Source organism: Rattus rattus, chromosome 3, assembly GCF_011064425.1.
Source record: "Rattus rattus isolate New Zealand chromosome 3, Rrattus_CSIRO_v1, whole genome shotgun sequence".
NCBI classification, from domain to species: domain Eukaryota; kingdom Metazoa; phylum Chordata; class Mammalia; order Rodentia; family Muridae; genus Rattus; species Rattus rattus.
In genome coordinates, this window is record NC_046156.1 from 5065920 (window position 1) to 5075409 (window position 9490).

The 9490-nt window shown below is 38.5% G+C and overlaps 1 long non-coding RNA gene across 5 annotated transcripts in view; it reads left to right on the forward strand.

The window, feature by feature from the left end:
• LOC116896134 overlaps positions 1–3139 on the forward strand; it is a 68174-nt gene extending 65035 nt beyond the window's left edge. For all 5 annotated transcript variants that reach the window (XR_004387312.1, XR_004387314.1, XR_004387313.1 and 2 more), the window contains 2 exons: positions 1474–1600; positions 3088–3139. This is a non-coding gene — a long non-coding RNA (uncharacterized LOC116896134). The remainder of the gene's footprint in view (positions 1–1473; positions 1601–3087) is intronic.
• The last annotated feature ends 6351 nt before the right edge of the window (positions 3140–9490 follow it).

The window sequence follows — 9490 nt, forward strand, 5'->3', positions numbered from 1 at the left end:
CAACCAAGATTCACTGAGTAAAGTGACAGCAATTGCTCTCTCTGGAGACAAGTGTTGACTCATGGTTTGTGAGCTGTGTGGCACAGACAGTTATTAAACTTGTGTTCCAGTTTGTTCATCTGTATGAATACAACAATAACAATATACTAACAAGAGGAGAATAAGGAAATCAGGGTTCTATACGAGGCAGATATATGATCTTATAAAGGTTCAGATGTTCTACATATGCACACATGTTCTCTGTGTGTGTGTCAGGGGGTGTTGAGATCTGGCAACAGTGGTTCCTTGTCAGGCTGATCCAGGATCCAAAAAGATGTTCAATCACACAAGACAGAGAAGAGGGCAGTGGATGTTGGAAGTAAAAGAGCAATGAGAGGGAAAATGTGGATAACTGTGATGTGATAAAGATATTTGTTAGCAAAAGGGGCAGAGTTGGAAGTTCAGTTACCAAAAGCAGGCAAGCTGAGTAAGGGATAGTTGGAGCCACTGCTGATGCTGGCTGACAGCTTTGACTAGAGCTCTGTTTAATAAGCCTGGAGACTAGGGCTTTGAATTCTTTGTCAGGACCCTACTACAGGTGATCTCTTGCACCATACAAAGACAGTGTGCCAAAATCTTAGATTTAGAGAAAGTCACAAAAATCACAGAAATTCTTTTCATTTTCCTTTCCAATTGATAGACCAATTTCTATACTTTGGGACATTTCTAGGGTACTGAAGATTTTGAGACTTATTGTGAGACACGAACAGGGAGGAGCTTTGATCTATGATCTATCTCTTAGCTGAGATACATACAACCAACAAATGACAAGAATAGTAAATTTCTTTTCTCCTTGAAAAAAAACTCAATAACAAACTCCTGATATATGAAAAGGGTAGAAATTTTGCACAATGTCTTTGATTGAAATTCATAGAAAAGGTGTAAGAATCTTATTATGCCCAGTAAAGTTAAACATGTTCTATGTATTAACACCAATAATATTAATTTCAGACTATGAGCATAGGACTGCATCTTTTAAAAAATATTAAGAGGAAATGTGAGAGTGTAGCTGAAAACTTCACTGCTCACGTGTCATGCAGGATACTGTGTATATTGGGATCATGAGAATAGACATGAAGGTTCCCCCCAATCCTCCTTAAGTATGAATGTCAAACCACTCTAACTTTCTTTACAGCCCCCACTATTTCTGCAGGCTATTCTAGATTACATAAGGCTGTGAGCTTCATTCAGGACTCCATTTTATCACAAAAAATTAAGTAAAATTTCCATGCAGTGGCTAGAGTATGGGATACATTAGGAGTGATTAGCTGTATTCATGAATCCATAATAACACCTGCAAATGAGGAGGGAATCTATAGAAATAGGAAGCATTTTCAAAGCCATGAATATGCATGCAGCATGTACTTCCAGAAATATCATAATAAAAATAGTTTGTAAGCCTTCAGGATCTAGCAAACTGCTTTTATTTTCCAGATGCTGGAACTCAGCCATTTTGACACAATCATAAAACTGAAGTTTGATGTTTAGAGGTCAATACTCATTATCTTCATTTTGAAAATATTTTGTTTTGGAGATGCTGGAGAAACCCAGAAAACTTCAGGTAAGATATTAGGCTCGAGGGCCTGGGGCAGAGGGAAAGAGAGAGGTGAAAGGATAGAAGAGGGGGACGGATAGAGGGAGGAAGGGAAAGGGAGAACAAAATGGGAAGAAAGAGGAAAGGAAAGTGAGAAGTAAGAGAGAAAGGAGGGATGAGAGAGGAGGAAGGTCAGACCAAAAGAGGAAGGAAACTTGAATGGCTGGAGTATGCAAGGCTGGGCCTAGGATTTTCTCAGTATGGCTGTTAGTTTATAAATCTTTTTTTTTTAATTTAGGAAAAGCATACCTACAAACTGATTTAAAATAATCATTTTAATCTCCATCAGTCTTGTATCCCCCAAACAATGAATTGAAGATCTGTTTTCAATGAGATTTTCCATTGAGTTGACTTCCATACATCAGTGTCTTTGTAGTGCTGGGACCCTAGTCAAATGTAGGTGGGCAATATTGTCATTTATTCCAAGTACATGGTTTAGGGATTCTTGGAGACCAGTAGCATTTTCATGAACCCCTCCCCCTCCACACACACACCATTCACTCCTAAGGTTGCCTAAGACCTCCATTACTTCTTAGTAATAGTAACAAAGAATTAAAGGTGTATAAAATCTTGGGGCTTTTTCAGACTTGGGCAGGAGGGCATTTAAGATGGCAGAGACATTGACAAGTTAATTTTATCTTTGCTAATCACATTGATTTCTTCTTCCTAGATTTAGGGTTTATATTAACAGCTTCTTTGTGTGTCACACATCCATGTTATCCATGCTCATTAGTGTTACAAACCTCTGGGCCTGAGTGACAGCAATGATGCCTGAGATGCATGCTGCTTTCTGGGACACTGATTAACCCAATAAGAAGAAGCCAAATGGGAGGTCCTCACTGGTTTCATTAAATGCTGTCTTGTTATAATCTATACTTTGTATTTTAGTACATCACCTTTTATCTGAAGAAGACACACTAATTAAAATATCAGGAACTATTTCATTCCCTTAACAAGTTAACTGTTTGTAGATTCTTTTATTTGTTTCTAGACCTTTATTTTATTTTGTTTAGTTAGTGATAGGAGCGTAAGTAATGATGGAATGTAATTCAAACACTGTAATATTGATATGTTGGGTGAAACTTCTCAGACTAACATCAGAGGTAAGGAGGATAGTGTGCTGGTTAGTTTAACCAATTTGAACCACACACCTAGATATGTATGGGAAGAGGTATTATCCTCATGAGGTTGACCTATAGAGAAGTCTGTAGGGCATGTGATTGATTGATGATTGATATGGGATGGCTTCACATTGGCATTGCCATCCTTGGGTTGGTAGTTCTGGGACATATAAGAAAGCAAGTTCAGCATGCCACAGTAAACAAGCCAGTAAGCAGCATTCCACCCCACCCTAGTTTTTATTTCAGTATCTTCCTCCAGGTTCCCACCTGGAGCACTTCCCTGACTTCTCTGCAGAAAGATGTATAAGCTGAAAAAGACCTTTTCCTCCCCAGGTTGCTTTTGGCTATGGTCTGTAGCATAGCAGTAGAAAGCAAACTAAGAGTGATGACAAGCAGTTCAAGACAAACTTGAACTATTTGCTTCACACCATGGTAAGTTGCCCTGAACTCTCTAGACGTAGATGATAATAGCATTGTACTTTTATATGACATAACCTATAAGTTGATAGACTGCATCACTTGTGGATACTGATGATCAGGGAGCAATGGTTTCTCAGAAAAGATTTCATTGTGAACCATGGTAGATTTTACGGTGCCTCATTGCATGCATATCAAGTGCTTGAAGTCTATTTATTTATATTACAGTGACTCTTTGCTATATCATTCTGCCCTCCCACTATTCTGCATTTTCATTTCAAACACTCCTCCATGCTCTCTTCTCAAATATTGCTTTTCCCTTAAGTATAGATTTCATATATCAGCCTGGCTTATTTCACTTATCATGATGATCTTTATTTACATCCACTTTCCTGGTATTGATTGTTAATGGCTGAATTATGTATCTAAGCCAAGCTTCCTTTATCTATTCATTTTGATAGACACCTAGGTTGACCCCATCATCTGCCTGTCCTGGAGTGTGCTGTATTCTACTGTGTTGTATGGGTGTCTCATTTCTGGGCTGATATAAACTTCTAATATTATAGCTTAGATGAGCATTCTTAATCAGGATCCATCAGGATTCATCAGAAAGGAAATCCAAAGTGTTCTGAGAATCAAAGTTGTTACCATCAACAAATCAAAAAGAAGGAAGGAGAGGAGAAAGGAAGGAGGAGGAGGAGAAGAAGGAGGAGGAGGAGGAGGAGGAAGGAGGAGGAGGAGAAGGAGGAGGAGGAGAAGGAGGAGGAGGAAGGAGGAGGAGAGAGGAGGAGGAGGAGGAAGGAGGAGGAGGAAGGAGGAGGAGGAGAAGGAGAAGGAGAAGGAGAAGGAGAAGGAGAAGGAGAAGGAGAAGGAGAAGGAGAAGGAGAAGGAGAAGGAGAAGGAGAAGGAGAAGGAGAAGTAGGTAGTTGAGTGCTGGTGAGGATGTAGTCAAAAGGTAGGATTGTCAATGAGAACAGCCAATGGGGAAGTCTCACAGAACTAAAAGTAAGGAAGTTCTCTTTGCTAAAGGATGAGGATAAATACCAGCAAAGTCAGATGTGGAACAATCTAAGCAAAGAAATATGTGATCAGTTGTGCTGTGTTAATGGAATTACAACAATTTCCGGTAGAGGAAAGGCACAATTTGAAGAGAATAGAGTAAATGAAGAGAAAATCATCAAATGAAGGACTTTGTAGAGCACATCGGAGAACCGAATATCATCTTTAGAACAAGGGGGTATGTTGCACAGCTTTCATACACATGACCCTTAGCAATGAGCTGAGATGACAGGACCTGCTTAGAGTTTAGAATTTTTTAAGTCAACATTGAACTACACATAGAACTTTTTCATTGCCTCCTTCCTCAGTTGCAGTTGCCATCTTTATTGACCACATATCACCCTGTTTTCTCAGGTTATGGCAGTGATGTCTTTCAGAAGATGTGAGTACTGTCTATAGAAGCAGGATTTAGGGCCAGGCTTTAAAAATTATTCCTAGATCCACTCATTCTGTTTCCTGGTCCTCCATCATGTTACTGAAAGGGAAAAAGCAATAATACAAATAAACATCTGTGAGAAGTTTCCACATACTTAGGGACTAGAAAGTACACTTCTAGACTATCAAGAATCAATAAAGGATCAAGAGGAAAATGAAAATACTGTGTCAAAATCAGTATGGTGCCACGGTTTCACAAAGTGAACAGATCGTATCCTTAAATAACTATACATGGGGCAAAATGAAATATGAGACAATCCTCAGCATACCAGAACAAAATCAACAAGCAATCAAATAAAATACAGAAAATATCATATTAACATAAAGGAGAAGGAAAGTGGTCATACTACCTTGGATGTGCTCAATCTTGTCTAAAGGAGAAGGAAGGATAAGTTATGATGAGTTAAAACACATTAGACATAAATCAAAAAATCTATAAGATAAAATCACTTTTATTGAAGTGATACTTAAATTTATAAACATCTAGAGGAATCAAAAGTGAGAAGAAACAAATGGCCAACAAAAGAATGGTGAATGACTATGCACTGTTTTCTAAGTTACAAACAGAGGTGACATCTGTTTGTGGAATGAGGTTGCTCAATGGAAGAACTTTACTTTATAATTATGCACCATGCATTCCGAATGACATGGAGAAAGAATTTAGAATGTCTCACTATAAAGAAATCATAAACATTTGAGGATGCATACTCTTTAGATATTATAGAATGTTCATGTCACGTGTGATCCAACTCATGTGGATATTTTTATGTTTCATATACTAATTCAAAATAAATTTTATCAAGACTATTCACAAAAAAAATCTATTCATGAAAGGAAAGAAATGAGATTGGTGACATCGTTATAGATCCCATTGATTGTAAACAGAGTAGGTTATATCATGTATAGACATGTGAGTTCCATTAAAATCCATCAAAATCTTATAGTCAGGAAGACAACTTTACATTTGTATGAAAAATGCAAATGTAATAAAAACATAACCCCATCTACATTAGCTTGTGAATTTTCTCTGTAGTTTCTCTGAGAGGCCTGTAGCCATTTAACAGTCATTCTATGATAGACAACTGCTACTCACAACATTCAGAATTTACTAAATAATGTCACATTTACGTATTTCTCTGTAGAGATGAAGAGAAGTCTGTGAACGGCGGAGTCAGGAGATCATCAGAAATGCAGCTCACATCAGCCCTGCCACGGACTTGGTGCTGCACATCAGCCTTGTCATGTCTTCAGTCCCTGTATTCAGATCAGGAATATGACAGAGAAAGAAAGCACATGTGTTTCCTACAAGTGTGAGGACTTTCATGCTAGAAAGAGCCAACAAGGAGTCTTTAAAGCAGTCTCTATCACTTGTAGAACCTTTGATGATAGAATTCTTTGTCCATGGACTGATGGGAGAATGACAGAAATAAACACCCAAGTTAACAAGTACCCTGCTCTTTTAATGATCTTATCTCCACTCCTCTCAGAGGCTGGGCCCATGATTAATGCAGAGAATCCAGGAGATTCCATGGTACAGGGAGAAAGAATGTAGTCACAAAGTTTGAGAATAAGCATTTGCCATTTGAAGTGTAGTCACATGTCTTGTTACTGGGGGTTGGGGAACCCAGTGAACACCTTTTTGGGACATCACAACTGTACACCTTGTGTTGTGACTCATGGATTGTATGTGACCTGATCCACTGAGCCATAAAATTGGACGTACACCGTGCTGCCCCATTGTGAAGTGGTAAAGGGAAGAGCAGACTCAGCTACACAGAGCTTGGGAGGCACACACACACACACACACACACACACACACACACACACACACACACCACACCTTAGAACAGATGGTGTTCTCTGATCTCATGCTTCCTTTTCTCCTGTTTTACTATCTCCTCCAACACCCCAGCTCAGACCTCCTGCAGAGATCGCCATGATCAGCTAATCCAATAAGAATGTGGATTCTAGATTCGTGTTAGATATATTGGCACTGTCTAGAACTGACTGTCCCTTGCTGACACCTGTGAGCTGGGAGCTCAGTGACAAAGGTAACGTGTTTGCTCACAGCCTATGGAAAAGAGATGGCTGGGCTGTGGATCCAGTTTTCTGACAGACAGCAAGGGAAAGACTATTCTCCACGCTCCCAAAAAGCTTGGGAAAACACAAAAGAAAGACAGGAATATTTTCTGGGGGTTTTTGAAGTTTAGCAATATCAGAAGAATTTTAGTGACATGAGGTGGACTTCTAGAATGTACTTTGTAAGTTATTAGTAAATAAAAAATGAGTTTTGGGAAAAGGAATTGGTAATTTGGAAGAAAACTATGGGGCCCACTATGAATAGGAATATTGTTTCCAATATGCAGATTCGACTGCTCAGCTCTTGAATAAGTGACTCTAGCATATCCCATGTGTTCTGATGATGACAGACATGGACTCAGAGGGCTGGTTTCTCTGCCTAGTCTGACAAGAGCAAGGCATAGCATGTCCCTAGCAATGCTTTCTTTTACTGCGTTTAGGCCACATCCTGGCCATTACTTATGGTTTCACCCTTTTCACAGCAGTGCTAGCTCGTACTTAGAAGAGTTCAAAACCTGTTGACAGCCATGCTCTCATGCTATGTGTGCCTTACTGTTTTATCCTTACATAGGTCGCACTGGATCAAATCAGTCAAGTCAGGAGGTCAAGATGTGCATGCTAAGGGTATTGCTGGCTCCTGCCAAGTGCCCCAAACAAGGAAATGGTCATCTGAAGGTCAGCATGTAGAAGAACAGATAAGAAGCAACTCCTTGCATTTACACCAGAGGCCAAGGGCCAGATAGGTTACTGTTTTTCCTCATGTTAATGGAAACAGATGTGTCTCCAAAGGTTGTTATTTCATTATATACACAAAGTACTTAACAAGGGATTAGTTACTTTATAAAAGTCCAAGGTTCTAATACTTTTTGTTATATGACATCATTTAAAAAGTCCCTGAAAGCACAAACTCTAACAAAATTAATCTTGCATGACATTTTCAATAGTTCCTGACTTTTTCTTATTTTGAGGTATTTATTTATTCTGCAAAATGTACTTGCTGTGCACCCGCTGTGTATGAGGCATAGGGATCAGAAATTAAATATATCCTTTCTTCCTTCAAGTTCAAAACATAGAAGTTCAGCCCAGAAGAGCATTACCTCACTGCCTCCGATATCACTCAGGAAGTATTTACCCAACACTGACATGCTGAAAATACAGAGGTATCAGTTCCAATCAGCAGAATTAATTATTTATTATTTGATATTAATAAATATAGATGCAAAACACTCTAGTACAAGGCACAAGTAGCAGACCTGGAGTAACAGTGTTAAACTGCAGATTACATCAAATTTTGACAAGAGTTCATTCGCTGGCCACTCTGGTGAAAGCCTGTCTTTAGTGTCAGAGACGACAGGCTCATCTAATGTGTCATGTGCATCAGTTATAAATGGCCAAGCACAGCAGTGAGAAAAGCTAACCTACCATCCTTCAGATTTAACCTGCTGACATCTGCCAAATAACATATCATTTAATCCAGTTAAATACAGTGTGACTGCTCTGTTCCCTTCTATTTTTTTTTTTTACAAGTGGAAATAATACTGAGCATGATTGATTGGTTTCAAATGGAAGAAATGACGGAAGCAGTCTCAACTTGTACCACAGCACAACAATTTAGATCATTAATATGCCCTGGCTATGTTTCCTTTTAAGTGTGCTGAGAATAGGATTTGGTTGAGAAGATTGCAGAAAGAAAATAGTTTCCATGATCCAGATAGTGAACTATTTCCAATTGCAAAAAGAGAGAAGTAAGAGAGAGAGAGAGAGAGAGAGAGAGAGAGACAGAGACAGAGACAGAGACAGAGACAGAGACAGACAGAGACAGAGACAGACAGAGACAATGAGAATACAAACTAGTTTTCTACAAATAATAAATTGAAAAAACTATATATAAATATTTATTACTTATAGTTAACTTTATCATTAAACTCTTCAAAGTGAGAAGGAAGAAGGGTAAATTGTATGCCCATGTGAAATTATCATTAAGCGAGATATTCATTAAAATTTTAAGCTTAAAATTAGGTAGTAATTTATATATGAGGCAATAGCCACCAACTTATCTTTTATAAAACCTCACTGTTCACCATGTACAAGTCTATGTACTTTACAAGTGTAAATTCAGAGATTTTGGGGGACTTTGTAGGAAAGATATCATTATCATCTTTGTTTGGAAGATAAAATGAAGCAGAGAGCATATGCTATGTCCAACGAGTCATAAATCTAATTGTCTCGTGGCCTTGATCTTAGTAGCATCCATGTCCTCTACAGATGATGCACAGAGAATTTGTTTTTCCTAAGGTCAATTGCCCTTTCTCCATGTTGTCCAACTCCAAGGAGTATAAAGCCACAGCAGTTATTCGGTTTCCAGTTGTACCGTTGAGTGTTGTTTCTGTATGTCAGGATAGCTAACTTAAGCCCAAGACCCTAAGGCACCCAGTCAATGCAATTCCTTTGTAAGCCCGAACACTGTGGAATAGTATTGATATAAAGAATAAGTCTTACAGGATCATTTTGAAAAATAAATAAGTAAACAAAACTCCAGGCTGACTTGTCTTATCTCATCCTTTAAGTGAAATATGGACTCAGATTCCTTAATCATTTTCCAGAAATTAATTGAATTATGATTAATTTACATTCTGCCTCTTTTGATTCTCTTTTTGAGAGAACATAGTGGTCACATTGACTAACTGTTGGGACCCAACCCTATCTCTGTTGCTTCGACTGTCCTCTGTGTTTCAGAAGGTTACTG